General features: G+C 40.7%; 1 long non-coding RNA gene across 2 annotated transcripts in view; it reads right to left on the bottom strand.

Moving 5' to 3' along the window:
- LOC113030718 (uncharacterized) overlaps window positions 1-21,079 on the bottom strand; it is a 44,540-nt gene extending 23,461 nt beyond the window's left edge. Inside the window, exon 1 of one of the 2 annotated variants that reach the window (XR_003273638.1) lies at window positions 20,502-21,079. This is a non-coding gene — a long non-coding RNA (uncharacterized LOC113030718). Of the gene's footprint in view, window positions 1-1,406; window positions 2,089-20,501 lie in introns of those variants that run through there. The other variant, XR_003273640.1, reaches the window with a different exon arrangement.
- Window positions 21,080-22,194: the final 1,115 nt, after the last annotated feature.

Raw genomic sequence — 22,194 nt, 5'->3', positions numbered from 1 at the left:
ATAACAATAAATCAAAGCCTGCACATGGCTGTCTCTCTGAGACAGAGATGATCAAAAGCAGAGGGTGAGATGGCCAAACATCATGTCTAATGTCTCAACAAACTGAGGATCAACTGTTTCCAATTAGGATTACAAAGACATATGAAAAAAAAAAACTGAACCCATCCACCCTGCTCTCCTTTGCACACATACAAAGAAAAATAACAATATACAAAGCATGTTTGTTGTGTTTAAAAGCTCTAAATTTAAACACTGAATCAGTTTCTGCGGGTCTCAGTTTGTCCCTTTTTTCCACTGCTAAACAAGATGTGAGTCAAATGCTCGCAATCGTACAAAGCTCCGTGCACCGTGCTCTGTGTTAGTTTTAATTTCTCATTTCTTTCACTGCCGTTTAATCCAGTCACATCAGCTCCCCGAGCAGGTGAAGTCAGCCAAAGACTTTCCCACGGTCTGAGAGCAAATCCAACGCCCCAAGCCCTTCCTGAGGGCCGGCCATCTGTTCATTCTGTTTGGAGTGTTTTAAGGGGTAAAGCGTCAGCTGCATGACCAAATTCAACGTTCCAACACAGCCCGCCTTCGTAAAGAAAAGCCCAAAGCATCCATTCAACTCGGCACACACGCACACGTGCACACGAGCACACAGACACGCACACACAGCTTGTGCCCAAACACAAACAAATCAACAAATAAACAGACAGATGTGACTCCTCACATTTGACTGGTTTGCAATCCAAAACCGTCACACACACGTTGTGCTAAAGTAACAAATATGCACATTTCACTAGAGCTGATTTGAATTTGAAATCACTGCCAAAAAAAAAAAAGAAAGGAAAAAAAAAGAAAGAAATGAAAACGTCTTTCCTGCGGAAGAAATTTAAAAAAGGTTATTTTGTTTCCATTTTTCTGCTGCTTTGGGAGAATCCTCATTAAGATATCGGACCATATAAACCTTGACCTTTGCTCCCTCTGAGGATAAATCATTTGTGCCACTAACTTGTACAAAACCACATCATTTCACCACCAAAGCCGCTAAAAACACACATCGGGCGCATTTGTGAAAATCACTGCAGCTCGCGGGAAAAAAGCAAACACCTTACTTTGAATTAGGATTTCAATCATGTGACGCATTTCTTTCTTTTCCAAGCACATGCTGCCACCCCCATCCCAAAGGCCCCCCCCACACACTCTTTTTGCACCCCTCAAACAGACGTGCTATCATTTTATTTCCACACTGAAAGAGCGACTCTGCCGCTGGTGGATGTGGTCCTCGCCCCGGCCTGACGCATTTTTAAAATGCGTGACATTGCCTCTGTGGGAGCATGAGAACGGAGCTTCCTCAATTGTAGGGTCCCCATACCCGGCCTGTAACCATGGAAGCAGATGCCTGCCCTCCCGGCCCTCCTTACCTCCTGTCGATCGCGAGCTGTGAGCTGCTTCGGCAGTGAAAAGAGGCTGTGCCTGCCTTTCTCCTCGCTCTGACCGAACTTGCCCCACTCCTCAAAAGGAGCCATTGAACAGGTCACTGGTCTAGACTTGTTTGCACGGTCCAGAGAGCAGCCTTGATGTAACCCTTGCTCTCCCCTCTCTCTCTTTCTCTCTCTGTTTGCCACACCAGCCGCCCAGCGACTGCAGACTGTGGAGGGGCGGCAGGGAGAGGTGGGTGGGTGGGGGGGGACACTGGAGACGTGGATTTGAAAAGGAGCCTGTCCGATTTTGCCATTGTGCCTTTTCATTCATCGATCGAATGAATATCGAACCTTCTGTCCCCGCGTGTGTGAAACAGATAGCTTAGCCAGCATTTTTTTCCCCTCTCTTCTCAGGTTTGTGTTGTGGGCCCAGAGCTGTGATTCCTTTTCTTAATACTTGTAAGAATATCTATCTATCTTTTTTTTTTTTTTTTTGCAAAGAAAATGTCATCTTTAACAGTTGTTGCCAAGTTTATTCCTGATGTGGTCTGGTATTTTGCTAAAGTGATGAATGCAGAAAAGAGCTGAGTTGCTTTCTTCACCCCTCACTGATCACTGGATGATCCAACATGCTTGATTTCTATAGTATTCTCTAGTATTATATTTATATTAGCGTGCTATGATTACAAATGAATTTTTAGTTATTAATTAATTAAACTTCTGCAAAAAAAACCTGTCTAAAAATAAAAAAAACAAAAAGGAAAATTGGTTGAATCGAAAAAATCTGCAACTAAAATTTATAAATAGACATAAAGCACTTAAATATTAATTGTTTAATGCAATTGCAACATTTGTAAAACAAATGTAAACTATTTACATGAATGACTCCAGTCATATGTAAAGGAACAAAACAACTATACAAAATAGAAAATTGAAAAAATATGAACTGCTCAGTTATATTCTGAGGAATTAGCTGTACGTACAAAATAAATAAATTAAGTAACACATACATTACTGCATTACTTGGCTCATTATTAGACCCAATGACAATATGATTTCAAGTCAAAACCACTCGACCTGTCAAGTCCTGGTAATTAATTAAATACAATCATTATGTGAAGGCAGCTAAAACGATGTGCTTTTATTAACGTCAAGTGTGTGTGTGTGTGTGTGTGTGTGTGTGTGTGTGTGTGTGTGTGTGTGTGTGTGTGTGTGTGTGTGTGTGTGTGTGTGTGTGTGTTTACATATTGAACTGCTGCAGTAAATGGTTATGGATGAGCATATGTGCACTTGACTGGGCCAAAGAGAGAAGGCAGTGAGAGGCTTGATGACAGTAAAAGGTGGCACGATCAATGTCAACATATCAGCATTGTACAGTCATATAAGGTGATTGTTGTGATTCATAAAGAAAAACTCATTTTGTTATTTCACATATGGATTTATGGTTTTATTTGATTATTTTTTATTTTGAAAGTAGAAAAGTAATTGTTAGATTTTTTTTATCTCATGTACTTATTTTACAATAATTTATTTTTGATTTAACATTATTAATAAGTGGTTTGAATTTATTTAATTGTGTTAACATCTTTTTTTTAAATATTTTAAATGTTTAAAAACAATACTTAAAAACAGTTAATGCTAAAAGAATTTTTCTAACTGCATTTAATTGGATAAAACATGTTACAAAAATTAAGTGCAGAAATGTACCACTTCGCATTGAATTTAAAAAGCAAAAGGTTCAGAGAGGAGCAGTTATAGACTACACGCTCCATGTGACAAGTTGCTATGTAGGGGCCAATCAAAGGGGGCGATGGGGGGAACAAAACAGGGCAGAAAATGAGCAAATTCAAAGGCAGGGGAAGCAAAGCAAAAGAAGCAGTGAAGTAAGGACGCAAAGGCATTGTGTTCGCACAACAATTGAGGCTGATCCCACAGCGACTACCGGGCCTTCCTCCGAAAATACCGCTGCTGCCAGAGCCCACATCCTAACAGCACAGAACCAGAGCAGCTGGAGGTCTCGCCCTGCTTGAAGAAAAATCTGCTTTCATGTGAAATTAAATGTTATAATTAAACAGACAAAAAAAAAGCAGTTTGCCAGCTGATTGCAAACAGTGCATCTCCTCTGTAGTCTGGGTTTCTATGATTAAAACTCAGTTCCAGTTTATGTTGTGACAAAAAATTAAACTAACAAGAATAACTCTTAAAATGTTGATTGAAACAAATAATAGCTGCTAACTGCGTGATAAACATCTCACTACAGATACAATGTTATAATTTCAAAATTATTAAATTGCTTTAAAAAAATTATAATTTATTTTCAATCTTATTTAGGAAACATTTTAAAAAATTACAAAAGAGTAAAATATGCAACATAAATTCATTTTCATTTAATTGTTTTTTACATTAAACATAATCTGAAAGGGAAGATAAACTAGATAAATAACATGAGACAAGGCCTGAAAATAAAAAGGACATTATTCATCCTGGATATGAAACAAAAAAAAAGGCTGCATGTAAAAAACAGAGCTGACTGATGTTAGCAGGAACAATGGCAGAGATGGGACCATGGGGTGGAGGGGAGGGGATTCTTCACTGAACCTTTATACGACACAGTGACGGGGACAAGTCGGCCAAATCTGCCACAAAGACAAGCTCAACATTCCCGTCTCATGTTACGCACTCACACGATCCAATCTTTAAAAAGACACAACAGAATTATGAAACAATGTGAAAATAAATACGTCAGGGAAGCCTTTTATATATTTTTCCTTCAAGTTAAAATATTTTTTGAATTCTTTAAATCAATTATTTCTGGAATGTGTGTCAAAATACCCCATGATGAAATAAAAACAGAAAAACATCTTTTATTCCTTTTGATCAAGTGTGTGTGTGTGTGTGTGTGTGTGTGTGTGTGTGTGTGTGTGTGTGTGTGTGTGTGTGTGTGTGTGTGTGTGTGTGTGTGTGTGTGTGTGTGTGTGTCTTCTCTATCATCTGAAATTATCCTCTCCTCTCTAATGGATCCAAAAGCAAATAATTTTTCCACTGTTCATATAGAACAACTGGCAGTAAATGAGACAATAAATAAATGCGTTTGATTTCTCTGCACCACACATTTACCAGCACACACTCAACCAAACAGCAGCTTTGGCAGATGTTTCCTGGAACACACAGGTAAACCAGCAACCCACCATCACCATCATCCTGCCTGGAATCGGTGGCAGCTGAATGCCAGAGTGCTGCTCCACCACGTCTGCTCTCACAGCTCATGATGAGGCAGCAGAGCTAACCAAACAACCAAAACCCCCTCGATCGCTGAGTGACCCTGTCAGATATTCCTGTAAGAGATTGTGACTGCAGCTTACATATCTAAAAAAAACTACCATTCACTTTAATGTCAGCTGTGCACAGGAGAACAGAAGCAATGAGGATTACCACTGTCATAAATTAAAGGTGGACTGAGGGAAATATCATATTATCTTGTGTGCTAGCTAATGCTATTCCTTTTAGGGTTGTCAAGGGGAGAAACGTGACCAATTCCTAGGCACTAAAATATCAGGTGATGGCAAAAACTTTAATAATTAACTTACAGAGAAACAAACAATAACACAAAGATTACACTGGATTCTATATAAACTGTAATAATATAACTTTAGAGAACAGTTACCACCTCAAATCTAGATTCTATCCAAAAGAAAGTGCAAACTCTGAACCGACTTCAGATGTGTTGTCCCTTCTCAGGGCCACAAAGTCTCCCTCCCTCAGGTCAAGCCCATAGGCTGTTACACAAAGCAGAGGGCATCATAATCTCCTCACCCCCCAGCAGTCAGTCCTGCTCAAAACCTACAACACTAAGCAGATCCACAACATTTTCACTCTGTCATCTATCTCACATTGTTTCACTACATTTTCACTGTGGGAGGGAAAAACAAACAAACTCACATTTCTTTTGTTTTTTAATGAATCAATCACTTTATTAATTGGGTGATTAAGTTAAAAATGTGCAGCAATTCGCTGGGCATGTCTGTAGGTCCCAGCTATGATCATCGTATATGAAAGGCAGCTGCTGCATTTGTCACAGAGAGGCTGGGTCTAACCTCCACTGTCACCAAAGTCAAACACTAAGCTTTCCAAGGTGCTTTAGAAGGTGGACTGGAACAAAGGGCCCCTCACCACAACCACTACCCAAAGCACTATTTAATTAGGTGTGCAGCAACAAATCCTCCCTATTCAGTGGCTGGACACTTGTGGTATTGGAGTGTAGTGTATCGGTGGTGAAAGCCCCATAACACTAGAGGAGTGTCCCCTCCCTCACAAAGACACACACTAACTCACTAATGCCTGTGTGTTAACAAGCCCATCGTCTGCTCCTCTAACTCTTTGTCTCTGAATGGGTGCTAATGGAGAGACAAAACAGCACGCACACACACTGAGGCCCTCCTTCAACACATTGCTCTTTTAACAGACAGAGGCTGGACCTTGGTGTTAAAGCGGACATGCCATGCTTCAGCAGGCAAAATATTTAACTCTGCCTAAATTTAACCATAAACTTGGAAAACAGAACAAAACGGCCACCAGGGAGAAAGCGAAGATAATCTAGCAGATGAAATGCACAGCAGCAGAACAAATACTTTCATGAAGGAAATTTAATAGCAAAAAAAGTTTAATTTCAGGTTAAATATTAAGCACAAAATTTTTTTAAATAAATGTTATTAATTTATCTTAAAGTAGGTGCTGAATACTTGTGAAAAAATCGTTTAATATCCTAATAAAACCGAGTAAGAACAATGAATCGGTTCTTTCTACTTTATCTACTTGATTTTATTTTTTTAAATGTCTATGTTATTGAAATAAGCCTAATTGCAGTTATCATATTTTAAAAACATTATTTAAAAAAAGAGAGAGACGATGCATTACTAAATGAATTAAAACTCTACAGCCACGCTTTCAGGGACTGTCTAGTTTGATAAAAGACAAAGTAACTCAGACCAGGGTTGAATATGGGTGGTGGGCTCTAATTCTTGAGCACAAAACCAGCATATCCACCGAGACAAATCTTGTTTGATGGATTCCTGCTGCTAGATCCAACTGCAATAGTTCGGTCTGGGAGGCCCATTGTACCAGACGTGCCCGGGAAGGAAACACACTCAAAATTTATTAGAAACGGGACTCCTCACATACAATATTAATTCACAGACAGCGTAGAAAAAGCATATTACCTTAATCCAACCGATGCCTGTGCATTTTCTCAGGGTTACAGTATTACATAACACAAAACCACAAAAACCTTAAAGCTAAAATTTTCTTTTCTTTTTTTAATGTGAAATATTTTATATTTCACATGGAAAATTATATTTGTGTTTTAACTGCAGCAACTCTAACTCTGCATTTATGTAAACAGACATCTATTTGTCCTGTTTAATTGTAAGATGTAGGGAAATATTGTAATAAAATATTTTAAGCATCTTTCATTGGCCCAAAACTAAATGGAAGCATAAAGTCAAACTTCCTTAATAATGCTAAAGGAGGCCCATCATCATGACATCCGTTTTGCTGGGAAAAAGAGGGTGAGTGAGGATTTAATAAAAAAGAAAAAAAAAGGATTTGCGAGAAAGGAAGAAAAAAAAAGACGAGCGTATTGCGACACTAACGTCTCCCTGGGATCTGGCGTGGCTGTCTGTATATGTGCAACACAGAGACAGTGACAGAGAATGAGACAGCGTTCTGTCTTCCTAAGTGCTCGAGTGTAACTAATTGTATGAGTACAATTATGAGCATCTGCTTTTTCATCTTTGGTGGAAGCGCGCGTGTGTGGACGAACACGTGTGCGTCGCAGCTGAAAATGTGCTCGGCTCTGCGGTCTTAGAGCAGAGGCTGGGCAGTGCCTTTAAGGCAGCGCTGGGTCAGTCCAAACACACTGGCAGCTATTCATGGCCCAATCAAATTGATGTGAGATTCTGTCCCTCATCTGCCCCTTATTTCCATATGAATGCAGAATATGCTAAAGCAAAAAAAAAGAAAAGAAAAGAGAAATCTACAAGATCCTTGTCCCATGGAGCCACTGCAGGGAAAACAGATTTGCAGGGAGAACTCTACATGCTCCTTTACTGCAGATAACAGGAATCGTGGCATCATAAGCACTTTTAGACAGAACAATAAAAAAGAAAAAACTCCTTTCACACACGCATCAATGCTCTCCTCACACACATTTCAACAAAGCCAAGGTCAATGCTGCAGTCTGTCCTAGCAGCTTATGAATCGAAAACACACACATATTCAGAGATGGTCTATCGTGAATGGACACAAACACGTACACAGGCATAAGAACAGATCCACGGAGGCTCCATCCCAGCCCCTCTGTGTTAAAGGCTTCAGCCAGACAAAGGGTTTGTCGTCAAAGACAAACAGCGGGAAGCATGGAAACGGCAATGAACGTGATGTGGAGACGGATGCCTCGGCGCGAAGCCACGTTTGACAAACGGCAGTGGCTTAAAAAGAAAAAGAGGAAAAAATGTGCAGATGTGCATACCCTGGATGTCCCGTGTTCCCTCTCTGCTACCTGGCAGGCACAGGTAAAGGCAGCTGTGTGAAGAGAACGCCATCACGTGTTTGTACGTATGTTTCAGACAGACGTCGGTCTCCTAACACACACCAGACAATGTCACACACTCCTATTGTTCCACTCCACCGCTTGGCCCGAGACAAACCCCAGTCCTGTCTAGCTGTTTAAAGGTGGGCTCAAGCTCAAAGCGAGGAGGCCATCTATTACCAGGAGGGATGAGGGGAGGGGAGTCAGAGACCCCCAAATAGAAGGTGAGGTGGGGTGTGTGTGTGTGTGGGAGTGGGGGTGTCTCAGTTGGCAAGGTTCTTAACTGCAGATGAGCACAGGAGCTCAAAACCTGCCACCTCATTCTGACGAGCAGACGATGGAGTGCCGCATGCAGCAGTCGGTCTGAAAAAGCTGTTTTTGCCTGAAAAAATCCAAAAATATAGAAAATCTGAACTTTCTCTGGGAGTTGGCTGCTGAGTCAGGGAATGAAGATGAAGCGAACAGACTAAACCAGAAATTTAACATCATCAGAATAAATGTCACAAAGCCTTTCAGACACATTTCTTGAGGTAAAATGCCTAATAGTGCAGAAAATTAAAGTAATCCTCACAACATTTAGGGCAATTTAGAAGATATTACTGGGTTTGTCCAGGCTCAGAAATGGGCCTTTGGGGCGCGAGTACAAATATACTAACAAACATATATGACTGGGGCAATGAGCTGTGTTGGCTCACTTATTTATAAGGCAATGCATTTCCTGTTATTTCTGGATATATAAAACAAAAATATATTTGTTAAGTAAATAAAAATACGCACACAAAAAAATACTAGTACTTTAACTCTGGTTTTCCTTTGCAGGAAGGCCGTGGTTTTTCTTTTTTGTTTTTCTAAAACAAAAATACAACCATTTATATGACAGAATAATAAACACCTAACATGTGCAGTATATTTGGCTTTATTCTTTAATTTAACTACAATTCCAATTGAAAAGATTTGATTTTATCTTTATGTTGTCATTTTTTATTTCAAGCATTAATGCAGCAAAAGTGCTATTTTTAAAGAAGATGTTTCTGTCTAATCATATTTTTGTAAGTTTAGGGAAAATATTTACGTAAATGTGAAAGAAAAGAAGGTTTGCCCATGCTGCTGTTTTGGAGTTGGCTCATTGTTCTGGCAATGTGAAAACGCTCAGCTGTATGATGTTTCAAGCGAACATGGCAAGGTTTAGAAAACAGGCTTTGTTTATGCGTGACATTACAGCAGTGATTTCTTTTCCATGCACACATCAGTCCGGTCTGGTTACCATCAGCCCAGCATCAGCCACCTGTGCTCAGGCTCTCCTGTATTTACGTTGTGATAATCACAAAGCGGGATCTCGACCAGATTGTGTGTTTTATCTACAAAGAGTGCCTCCTCGCTCTGGGTCGCAAAGCGTCACAGGACACTCGAACAGATTAAAAACACGGACTGTTGGTACAAGATTTCGAATCATCGTGTCAAAGCAGAATCAGAGGAAAAAGCAGAAACCAGAGTTTTTGGAGCAGGCAGGAACTTTCTGGCAGCGTCCCACAGGGCTGTTCTGCTCTCGACTAAGTCATAGTGTGCGACTCTCTCCAGCAGCTCTGCCAGCTACACAAACAGTGAGAGAGAGCATGACATCACCCCTCTATCATCCACAAGACACACTCAAGGCTCACAGTTCAGCAGGTTCAAATGCTCGATGCAGATGGAAGCAAAGAGGTCCTTCATATTATAGCCTGCCTTTTTAAAAGTCACCCTCTGCCTCCCCACTGTAAGGTCTGGCCTGCTTGATGGGTCCATTATACTTGCCAGTAACAGTAACATTGCTGCTGCAGCGCCGTACCATTTATACCAGCTCTGAGGGCACGAGTACTCACTGCAGTGTTCACCTGAACGATAAGCGTTTCCACTCAGACAAAGCTCCACATTATAGGAAGAGAAGAAGTCAAAGCCTCATCGTTTCAAACTGTGGCATCATCATCTGCCTCTGTATGGTCTGTGAATCTCTGAGCTTCATTAAACCAGCAGCAAAAACTGACACAACCGTACACTCGTGTGTTCACTCTGGTGGTGTTGGCAGGTTAAGAGGTTCACGGCTGAAACGACAACAAAGTGTGGCTTGCGACGGCAAGGGTGATGTCACTTTTGGCATGCTGCACCATTCCCAAGGGTGAGAACGGCAGGTACAGCGGACCCTAACACACAATGGAAGTCATTAGAAAGGGGCTACGTTACACTTTAGTTTGAAGCGATTCCCGTGCCCGTCTCTGCTTTCCCCTGCTAAAAGTCACTAAACTGTTGACGCACACCAGTTTGATCGTTTTAAATCAACGCTGGCAGTGCATCTAAAGGGAATCTCTCTGGGCCATAAGATTCAGCAAGTACTTGGAAGGTGTTACCTACTCTGTGGGCCCACTGCAGCAAGCACGAGCAACCTCAGCACCAATAAACACAGACACAAATCTTCCTTCCCCCCTGGGCAGCTCAGGCTAGAGCCATCAATTCCCACACGTGGTCACCACGTCTCCATTCAAACACATTTCATTAGACTCGCATCGCACTCTGCAGCAGGTAGCATGTGGCAATGATTTCAGACTTTGTCTGCTTTTAATAAACTGACCCCGAATGATGACTCGAACCAGTGTAGTGTTTGTTTTTGTAATGGTTGACTCTTAAAACGGGCTGCCATTATCACAATGTAAAACTGTCATGACCCTACAGTACATTTTTGTAATTTACCTGTAACATGTAAAACATCAGCTTCTCACAAGGAAAGTACGAGCTCGTCTAAGAAGATGGAAGAAGATTAAAAAAAAGAAAAACAAAGTAGTCCACCATGTGGCCCACAATCTATTCATTGCTCCTGTTTAATGTCTTTTGGATGCATAATCCTTTCAGTTTCAATTGCAAATTTAACAGTCCCCAAGGCCCAAGCACCAGACTGGTCAATACAAAACCAGACAACTAATTACCGAGCACACCGTGCTCTCCTATATCCCCTCCTCCTTTCTTCCTCCATTTTTCTCTCCCCAGTTTCTCTCCCTCTCTGTCCAGCAGCTGTGGGGTTCATGTACACAAGAGCAGCAGTCAGGCAGTATTAGGTTTCCACTTCCCAGATCTCCCTTAAAAGCCTGTCCCATAATGGTCCTTCAGCCACACAAACACGCATAAGGTTTCAAAAAACAAAAAAAAGGAGAAGAAGCGCAATAAGTGAATATGGAGACATTTAGTTGAGCTTTTTGGCAAAAAGATTTCTGCTTTTCTTTTCTAGCTTTTCCCTCCATCAATTTTCTTCAGTGATTTTTCAGTGAAATCTTTTAAAATTTGTTAACGACAGGTTAATTGCTTTGATCGCACTGTTTCCTTATGGTTGAACACCCCAATAGTAAATTAAATGTTTAGTGAGAAACAAAGACATAAATGTTCATAATGTCCAGCAGTTAAGCAGTAGCTTTAACAGCGTGTAATTACCACGTAATTGACACTCTGTTTTCAAGCAATAAATTAGAGTGGAACGTGACAAGCTGCTTAGCTCATAAAAAATACTAAAAGCTGACCTACGTCTCAGCTCTAAAGTGGTTAGCAAATATGGGAGTGTCTAAATAAATTAGTGATGTTAAAAAATCCCTTGGTGGTTATTTTAATGATAAATTATTTAAGTAAATTATTAATTCAAGCTAAATATACTGTATAGCCCAAATCTCTGAACAGCAGATTAGACAACAACTATACAAAGTCATACTAGAAAGGTAAAACCTAATGTTGTACTATATCCAAAGAAAACACAATTACAAAAACCTAGATGATAATTTGACACAATGAAACTGAAACACAATTTTGTTATTCTATATAAAAAAGATAACTGATGCCAATTTTTATTAGAGGTGTAGCATGATTATAGATTGGCTCGCCTTAGAACACACGTGTATGGTGCAGAAACACTCAGCTGACCATATGACATACGGTGCTTGTGCTGTTTTTAGTGCAGATGAGAAAGAAGTTATCCTCTGCTTCCCATGAGTAAATATCCCGACTGTGACAATGATAACACGGTCATGATAGCACTCTCAGCGCTAACCCAGCCTCATGTTGTGCTGTGTTGTGACTGCTGTCCTTTGCTTTACGGCCTTCCTCTTTAAACAGACCCACTCTCGAGGCTTTGATCATGACCCGAACGCACACCAGCAGCTCAGCGCTGCCCCTAATTTGCTGATGGGTTTAAAAAGTCCCTCAGTTAAGATCACTTCCCTTAGATAATGGGAAGAGCTGCCCCCCCTGTGACCTAAGCGGAGTGTCCTTTGTCTCACTCCTAATGTTTGCCTTAGCCCATTGTGTCTGCATTATCCAACACCTCCACCCCTCCTTGTACCACAGCTTTGACGCGACAACCCTGCTGCACCACAAAGAGGAAACGCTAAATGTATGGAAACCATTTCCCAGGGAGCCCCCTGAGCTCTATATGGACTCCCCTCCCCCAACAACCCCCCCACAGCACTTATATGCGTGCCCGCCATAGAGAGCACGGTGGTTAAAGAAGCCAAGCTGTTTAAAATAGTGCAGAGTCGAGGGGCTGGAAACACTAGACCTGACATATGCGCACACGCACATAAACACACGCAGACACACGTACGATGCCACAAAGAAGTCCCGCGACCCTTTGTCTGCACAGAAGAACGAACTCCTGTTGGCTCAAAGACAAGCAGACAAATTGCCAATGATCCTTTGACCCAGGAAATGGGCAACTGTCCAGAATAAAATTGCTGAAACACTAAATAAGATAATAAATATGTAAATTGGATTAGTGAAAGTACAAAGATGAGCACTTTTTCAAATAAGGTGTTCAAATAGCAAAACTGCAGAAGCAGTCTGGTGTGAGCACCTCACAGTAAGCACTGGGATGCTGTTTAATCAGCGTCCTAGACGCGGTCACTCCAACAACCGCCTTCTGGTATACAGTAGAAACACAATGTTTGACTTGTGCTCTTTTATTTCCCTCCTTACATTTGTGCAGCAAAGGACAGAAAATATCAAATGGGCAAAAACAAATGAAGAAAAAAAAACATCGTATCAATAACTAAAACCTTTTAATGGCAGGTATAAAGTGAGCTGGAGGTGAAAGGAATGTAAAATAATCTTGCATCTTTATATCCGTCTTTCTTTTGTTCTTCCTTTCTGCTAAGTAGCACAAAGGACAGCTGGGTAAGAAATGGATCACTGGTAAAGAGACACAGCCTCCATCACAGACATGACATCACCCCCTTTATAAACAACCCTTTGGGGGCCATTTGTGCCAGAATCCAATGCTGCATGTGTGCTCATGTGTATGTGTGTATCTACTCTTGCTTTGCTTTTTAGATAATATTTTTTTCACATCACTTTAAGTTCAAAGACCGACATGTTGTTCTACTTTTCTTCTTCATGTGGTAATAATAGGTTGAACTGAAAACTGTAACCATGGGTATTAATTTATCACAGCGAACAATCCCAAACACTAAACATCTGTGTTATTTTCCATTGGCAATGCTCAAGACTTCGCTCAGGTCATTAATAATTCAATAATGAGTGACTTATGACGCATATCATCTGTCATCATTATTGTAGTGTTGAATGACACTTAGCATCCTCCTGCACTTCGTGCTATTTGTCAAAGTAAGTTATGCTAATCGCCCATAAAGTCATGACTTTCTTTTACCATATAAGTAAAGAGTAAACAACCCCTATGACTTTCCTCAAATACTAAAAAAATATCCAATGACAAATTATTGCACTTAAAAATGAAATCTCTGTCCTAAGAATACGTCCTAACATGTGAACTAACAGTTTAATGGTGCATCATCCTCGTGGAGGGCTACATGTGCATTGTGTACTAAAGGAGAGGGAGTGTCAACTCTGTAAAACAAACAGACTTGTCAAACTGGCATGCATAAATAAGTAAACCTGCATCTCAGAGTTTGGGCACATGCTAAAGGACGGGAGAGTTTTACTACATCCAGCAGGTGACCTTTTTAAGAAACATAATGTGATGTTTGTAACATTAGCCAATCAGAGAAGCAGATTCCCACCTTGGACAGAAACTATGGTGCAAATAGAATAGAACAGAATGCAATAGAATCCGTTCATTTATCATTGAATGGGTGTACTAACAGTTGCACGCTCAAAAGCTTCTGCTGGTGCATGAAAGAGTGTGCCAGTCATTTTAAAAGTTTGGCTTTAACGGTGGTTCCACCCCAGTTTGCAATTGTGCTCATATGGATGATCGTGTTTTTTGGACAGTGTTATTGGGATGAGGCACGAGCCACCAGCTTGATTAAGAAACTGAAGATGTCTTTCTGTGGAAGTCACGATTGCACCAATCATATCAGTAAACACTGAGACGATTTGCTGGTAGTGTTTTGCCATCTTTACAGTCTGGCCAGTAGACCACATGGTCCTCTCTGCTGGGACTCACAGATGGAATATTTGGATCCCCGACCCAAAAAACTGGATCATGTATCAATAAAGGCATCCTAACCTGTTCTTTGCTTATTACGTGAGTAACAGTTAGATGGAAAGCTAAAGTAGAATGGTAAAATCTAGAGCAGGGCGATATGACCAAAAATATTTATCATGGTACACATTTGAAAATTTGCGATAACGATATAACTGACGATATAATTGACACTAGACAAAATACTTTACAACTCCACAACTTTATTAGTGCAAAAAAAAAAACCATCAATGTATTTTCACTTAAACAAGCAGCTGTTTTTTCTGTGCATTAAAGTTATATAAAAATTTAACAGTGCAAATGCAAATTCCTCGCTGACAGTTTAACCAAAAGGCATTTCAGTGGAAACTGGCCGACACATCCTCAGCATAACCATGTATAATATCCACACAACTTAAAAAGAGGTTATACACACACAATACGGTAACATTATGTTGAAGCGCAGTACGTATCACTCCGCGAGGCTCCGCCTACGACAGCCGTAATGCTCCGACAATCCATCAAGCGGTGCGGCTTCGTAGCTTAGCAAAGTCGTACTGAAACATTTGACAGATTTTCGAGCGCCGTGTACATAAAATCGTTTCGAGGTCAGTAAACACGACCAGAGTTCATACATAAGGCACACGGGATTATAAGGGACACTGTCGATTTTCAGAAAAATCAAAGGATTGATTTTAAGTGTGCCGTATTTTCCAAAAAACACGGTAATAACGACGGCCCGCTAGCATGCGCTACCAAAAATAGTGCTTTGTTGTGTATCTGACGGACGAAAGCTAAACCAGTTCCACACCAGTGAAGCTGCAGCATTTTTTACAAACCAGTTCTGGTTCATCCGTTTCATTCAACGATCCACTTTCGCTCTTATATTCTCCGTCGCCACCATGCTTTTTCCGCCATGTGCGTATGAAAACAAAAGCACTGCGCATGTGCATTTTACCCATATTCTATCGCCATATTTCATTTTCTTATCATTGCCCAACATTATACCGGTATTACCGTGAACGGTATGATATGGCCCAGCCCTAGTAAAATCTCTTTGAAACGCTGCAGTAGTTTGGAGCCATTTCATGCTCCTTTTTTTCTATGTTTGAAAAAGTTTTTTATTTAACTGCAAACTTTGGTCAAGACAGTTGACACAACCGAACAGGCTTCTCTCTCTCTCATTAACTTTCAGGGAGAGACAGCAATTACGAACAGAAGCTAGAAGGTCTTTGGTTCATTTTAACACTTGCAGGGAAGATTTTATTCCACTTAAAATAACAGAAAGTGTTGTTGTCAACTCAGTTAATATTAGTTCACTTCACCATGGAATGGATGGCAACCTGTCAAGGGTGTACCCCGCCACTCAGCCAGTGACAGCTGGAATAGGCCCCAACCCTCCTGTGCCCCTGAACTGGATAAGTGGTTAAGAAAATAAATGAATGGATGGATGTCAGCTCCACGCCCGATGTGTGTGTGTGTGTGTGTGTGTGTGTGTGTGTGTGTGTGTGTGTGTGTGAGAGAGAGAGAGAGAGAGAGTGTGAGAGACAAAAAAGGAAAATAGTATAACTACAAGAGACTCTCACTTTGAGCTGAAATGTGATAAATGCAATGATTTTTATGTTGTAATTACTTTTTAATTATTCCTGTTTTCACTTACTAATTTACTAGCAAATACAAATCCAGTAAGTTTTTATTCTTGGATATAAATTGTGACATATCAGATGATAAAGTTATAAAAGCAATAATTTTGAATTTTTCAGAGTCTCAAAATGAAGAAAACTACTATTAAATGCTTGCATCAGGAAATTGCCTAAGCCCAGATATCAGTATCATAACAGAAACGCTGGATTGGGCCTATTTTTGCAGTCGAATCGAGGCCAGTGTCACTAAGGTCTGCATTCAATTTGTATCTTGCTTTTATTTTGAAAGTTCTGATCAGAAGTGCTGTTTTTGGGACTCCTTTGTTGCTCGCTGCTATTCTTCATCTGCCATACTGTCTCTGGTTTACAATAAACTCTAATTAATGATCCAAGGAGTCATAACCAATCATGCTTTTGTCTACATCACACAGAGAAGGGAATGTCATTTAATGACGCAAACTTTATGACTTTAAAGCAGATATGCCAAGTTAAGATTGTTCACAATACATGATCGTCACATTGCTCAGGCCTAAGAAGCACCTGTAAAGCTCCTCTCTTCTCGGCCTTCGGGGATACGAACTCCTGCTCTATGAACAGCTGCATTGTTGGAGGAGTTATTTTGATCATATTTCTTCCTGGAACAGCATGAATTAACTGTACGCCACACTGTGTGCCTACATTAGTCAGCAAAATTCAACTAGAAACTGTCTCCTAGTTAGCCATTCTCAAAAACAAACAAACAAAGCAATGACGACTAAAAACTTCTTACTGTCCACACTTGCAACAGCACGAGCCTCCCTGAATTCAGCCTGGTGATATCCAGGCTTTGTTACAACAATTCATGTGTCAGAGGTAAAAACTGGAGCAGCCTGCTTGGTAAACAGAGACAAACAGGGCTTCCACTCACTGGTTTTACATGCACTCTAGTAATTTGATCATAACCCGAGTAAGACAATACTCACATTATTGGGACTGTCATACAAACATCTTAACAAAATTATCTTACTTGCATTAAGGCCGTAATCGGAGTAAGCAAAACTCGATTTACAGAAGTAATCGATTTTTAGATGAGCCTGACCACGTATAGAGCATATAGCACAGTATGTATACAGCTGCCACACGAGTCATAGAGTGAAGCACATGCAAGGTGCTGTGTTTGGAAAGAGAAGGAGCCAGGTGAGCAGCAGTGAGCAATAAAACACGGTTTTCAGGCAACATCACATAGATGATTACCAGCACACAGGTTCGCACAGGTTGCATTATGATGAGGTACAAACATATTTATCTGAAACATAAGGGAGACGTGGCATAGCTGAGATGAAGTCAGTGGGAAAATGCACAACAGCAAACAGGGTGGAAGACGTGGGTGGAAGGGCTTGTTTAAAGCTTTTAAACCCTTATAAGTAAGTGTTTGATCTAAGGATTCAACGAATGCAGTTCTTAATGAAAGTTCATTTAGCTAAATGCCCTCTGACAATTCAAGGTGGATGCTGAGTGGAAAGACTTAAGTTTTAGAAAGATTTTAGTATTTCATATTTATTTCCTGTTTGTCTCTCATCTTATGGATTTTAACAAACAAACAACTTAGGAACGTCGCAGACAATTACCTTAAAACCCTTGAAAATCATAGTAAATAGTACAGTGTGGCACTAACAGGCTCTGAGAATGACTCAAACACTACTTGGCAGGAATACTCAAATGTAAATCATGCAACTTCTCTCCTGGTTGAGTGGCAGAAAAGGAAACCACCTCCTATTTCCTGAACCAGTCGGATCCCGCCTGCGTTCTGGGTTTCTGTTTTCATCCTGAATGACACCTCTGTCAGTCACATGACAGTGGAAGCCTAACAGCTAATAAATCACTGCTGCTAACTGAGCTTTTCCTTTTCACTGCCTGCGCACAAGAACCAGGCTAATTTATAACTAGAACAGGCTTGCAGGAGAGGCTAAAATTGGCCCGGGGAGGTCAGGGAGGTTATCTGACGACATGTCGTTACTTGGCTTAAAAAACAGCAGTGGAGATTGCCAGCAGACATACTACTGGAAAACATACACAAATGCATCCCAGAGAGGAGTAGAGAGGGTTTCCGATTAGACGATGAACTGCACCGTACCAACTGATTAATAGTCATAGAAGACAACTGCAGTCTTCTTCACTAGCACTGAATTCTGGGAGCTGAGAAACTCAAGTAAAGTTTTTTGTCATTTTTACAAATCAGATTTTTACTTTATTATTTAATAAGTGCATTTTATAATTTGTAAAAAAAGAAAAAAAGTAATTTTAATCCAAAAATTCTGCCATTACCTCCTAAAAAGGGTCAAAAAATATTTCTGAGCACAGCTGGAATTTTTACATTATTTTAATATTTGTTCAAGCTAACACTGGGAGAGAAAAGCAAAAGCTGCAAGTGTGTAAAGAGCCATTCACCAAGAAGAAACCGATCGACAGCATCATCCTCAGTGCTGAGCAGTCACTTTAAGTTTCTATTTACTCTCATATTACGCTGCTGAAGCTGGAAATCCAACTTTCTGACAGACTTTTTTTCCAAGAAGATGTGCAGTTCTGTGCTCCTTCACAACACTATGACCCACATAATCAAAATAAAGAACCAGACCCTGCAGCACAGCTCGTGTGCATGCATAAAGGAGCTATGGTAGCAGCTAGGCTTCATCCTGCATACTATAAATTCAACTGTGTTCAGAGAACGCCATAAATAAATTAAAAGAGGCACATCTGAGGCTTTTAAAACGTGGCTCTAAAAACTACCTTTCACAGGAGAAATAAGCCCATTACAGCCAGTCGAGACACTCAATTCCCATGTTACTGAGATGTCTAATGAACAAAGGGAACGAGGGAGGCACAGAGTGAGGCGGTCAGAGAAACGGGTTCTGATTTCCTCAAAGAGTGAGGTCAAAAACCCCAAACTGCCAGTGAACCATCAAGGTGAGACACATAAATCACGGCTCTAAAGTTCAGTAGCTTCCTAAAATGAGTTTCTTGCTCAACTCAGCTAATTTCTCAAGACTCTCACAAACCACAGCTTTCTCTGTGCAAATGAGTGAAAAGGCTTACTTTATTAAACTGACACTTTACATAGTTTGTCAGACCCTTAAAGAATATTTGCACATCAAAAAAATTAAAGTAAAATAAAATGTGAATTTTAAATGATGCTAGTGATATATTTCATGTAACTGATGATTTACATTCAGGAAACAAGAAGCTTTTTTTTAACTGCACCAACATTTGTGAGTTTAAATGAGCTACAACATTACTTAAAATAAATAGGTAACAGTATTCTTTCTAAATTACAATTCAGAGGATTTTTTATTTCAAACTAAATCTTAAGTCCTATCATATATTATTATCAACTAATTATTGAGCAATAACATATCTCAAATATATAAATAATGTTAATTATTATAAATGTTGGTCCAGTGCTTCTCACATATGTGAAATGTGAGGTCCCCCTAACATTTCACACAATGGAGTTATTCGGGGGGCTCGCAGTAAAGTATTACTTTCCCTGTAACCTGCATTATTTATTCCTTCAACAGCACTACAACAAAAAATCTGAATTCCTCAAGCGCTTCGTCAAAGGCCGATGAAATGTGGATCGAAGCTTAGCCCACCGTATCCACTGCAAACTTAGGAACTTCTCTTTCTCTCTCTCTATGATTTTGTATCAAAACATTTGCTCATTGTCTCATTTCTTTTCTCTTGTTCATCACTTCGTTCCTGTAAAAGCAGTGACGGTGTAAAATACACGAGACATGAACAGTTTTGTCGGTTGGTGAGGCTGACGGTGTCTCAAATACTGTGCGGTGTCTCACAACTGCACTCCACCCCATTTAAAAAACAAATTTAAAAATTCCAAACTCATAAAAAAGTGAAGCTACTGAGCAGCTGATAAATTGAATTAGCTAAAATAAATGGCCTCCACAGCAAGCCTCCTTGGAGTCGAGCACGGGTCCCTGGCTACAAACGGACACATGTTTCACAGAGGCGTAACTAAATGACTAGTAAAGTTTTCACTACCATTGTTCTGTCCGAGCCGTTCTCTTTGACCTCTTCAAAATCCCTTCCCCCAGTCAACTGCCCCCACCCCATCTCTCCACCTCGCCCCCCCTCCCACCAAATAAAATAAAAAAATGTTTTAAAAATCATTAAAAATCATTGGGACACAAATTCAAAGATCTAGCCTCTCCTGTCACCAAATTAATTTAAGACTGACAAGAAATATAAGGAAAATCAGGCTTATTTTGTTAATACTTGGGAACGGAGTTTAAAGTCCAACTAAAGAAGTTAAAGCAGGCAACAAATGAATCAATAGAGCCATGAAGAGTGCTCCTGAGATTTCAGGCAGATGGATTCTTCTTAGGGACAGAACTTGTCAAAAGTGCTAAGAGGAAAGCACTTACCACACAGATCCTGACGTCCGAGCCCAAGAACGAAAGCTTCCTATCTTGTCTGTCTCCAATCCACTTCCATTTTTCTGAGTTACTATATTGCAACTCCCACCCCACGGAGAGCCGGATAGCAGAGAGTGCGACAGAGAGAGGGAGAGAGTCAAACACACACACACACACACACACTGGGGTGGGTCGGTGGGGGGGCTTAGTCCTGGTGTGGAGATGGAGGGGACCATTGCAGCTGTGCACTTCGTCAGTATCTCCTCAAATCCAATCCTCTGCTCCATGTGTGTCTGCAGCACCGCGGAAAAAGGCAACGGAAACAAAGTGATCCTCTTACACACAGCCCAGAGAGAGAGAGAGAGAGGGAGAGAGACGAACAAGGCGAGGAGCAAGAAAGAGTGCGAGAAACATACGCGGGGAAGGGTAGGGAAAGAAAACAAGTGAGCTCGTTTGAAGGCCGAGGAAGCTCGAGTATAAGCAGGTTCAAGTTTTCAGCGTTTTCTTTTACTTTGCCACAGAATGCCGGCCGAGTGGGAGGGAACAAGTGAGAGCTTCTAGGAAGGCAAGGAAATAGTGCATAATACCTTCCAGCTTCCTTCAACCCCCCCTTCTCCCTCCCTCCCTCCCTCTCTCCCTCCCTCTGTCGCTTTTCTCTCCCTCTCTATCAGTCTTTCTTTCAGTCTCTCAGTCCAGTAATAACCCTGTCTGTGGCAACCCCCCTCCACTGGGTGCAGGAATGCAAAGCAAGAGTTTCAAGAGGCCCAGTTAGACAACCTCAGAGTCACTGCACCTTGACCCGCAGGTCAGACGCAGGGCGTGTGTATATATATATATATATATATATATATATATATACACACACATACGTGTGTGTGTGTGTGTGTGTGTGTGTGTGTGTGTGTGTGTGTGTGTGTGTGTGTGTGTGTGTGTGTGTGTGTGTGTGTGCATGCGTGTGCACACATTAAGGGGTGTGGAGCTTTTAGTTGTGTCTGTGTGTACCTAAATCTGTGGGGCAGCTTTACCTCACAAGATCATATAACCATACCTGGACAGCCACTTGACAGAGATAATACTGGTGGACACTTACACCACTGCCGCAATCAGGGTAACACTTACTGCTGCTACATGGCAACAATGACTGCCTTCACTCAGCAAGATTAATTGTATTAAATTGTTCTGGACCTTTCCAAATGACCAAATAACTCAAATTAAAACATCCACTCGTGGTGCTCTTCTGAATTAATCTGAAGAAGCTGCTGTTTCTGGACAGCCCACAGTGTTGGAGTGAAGCACATTCAATCACACAGGTTTACAAAGGAGTGTCAATTTGGGAATTTATTTACACGTGTATGTCATAATTTCATCATTTGCTGTTTAAAGTTCACTCCAAATAGCAAATATCACAAACAACACACACATGCAAAATGAAAAAAAAAACATTAATGGGATCCCTCTTTCTTTTTTTTTAGCAATTCAAAGATGACATGAGACACGGCTGGAGCTGAAGTTAGCTTTTGTTTTTTTACTTTCAGATTACTGGCAGTTAAACAGACACACATACTCTGGAGTGGACTTGGTTTTGCTTGGACAGTGTGCTGAAACAAGCGTTTAAATCCCGCCAATCAGGCAGGTTTGCATCATTTGAATGAGACAAGCTGGTACAGTCCTCCAGTCGGTGCCCAGTATTGTCGCTGTCCTG

Source organism: Astatotilapia calliptera, chromosome 10 (assembly GCF_900246225.1).
Source record: "Astatotilapia calliptera chromosome 10, fAstCal1.2, whole genome shotgun sequence".
NCBI classification, from domain to species: domain Eukaryota; kingdom Metazoa; phylum Chordata; class Actinopteri; order Cichliformes; family Cichlidae; genus Astatotilapia; species Astatotilapia calliptera.
This window is presented reverse-complemented; position numbering and strand designations above follow the sequence as displayed.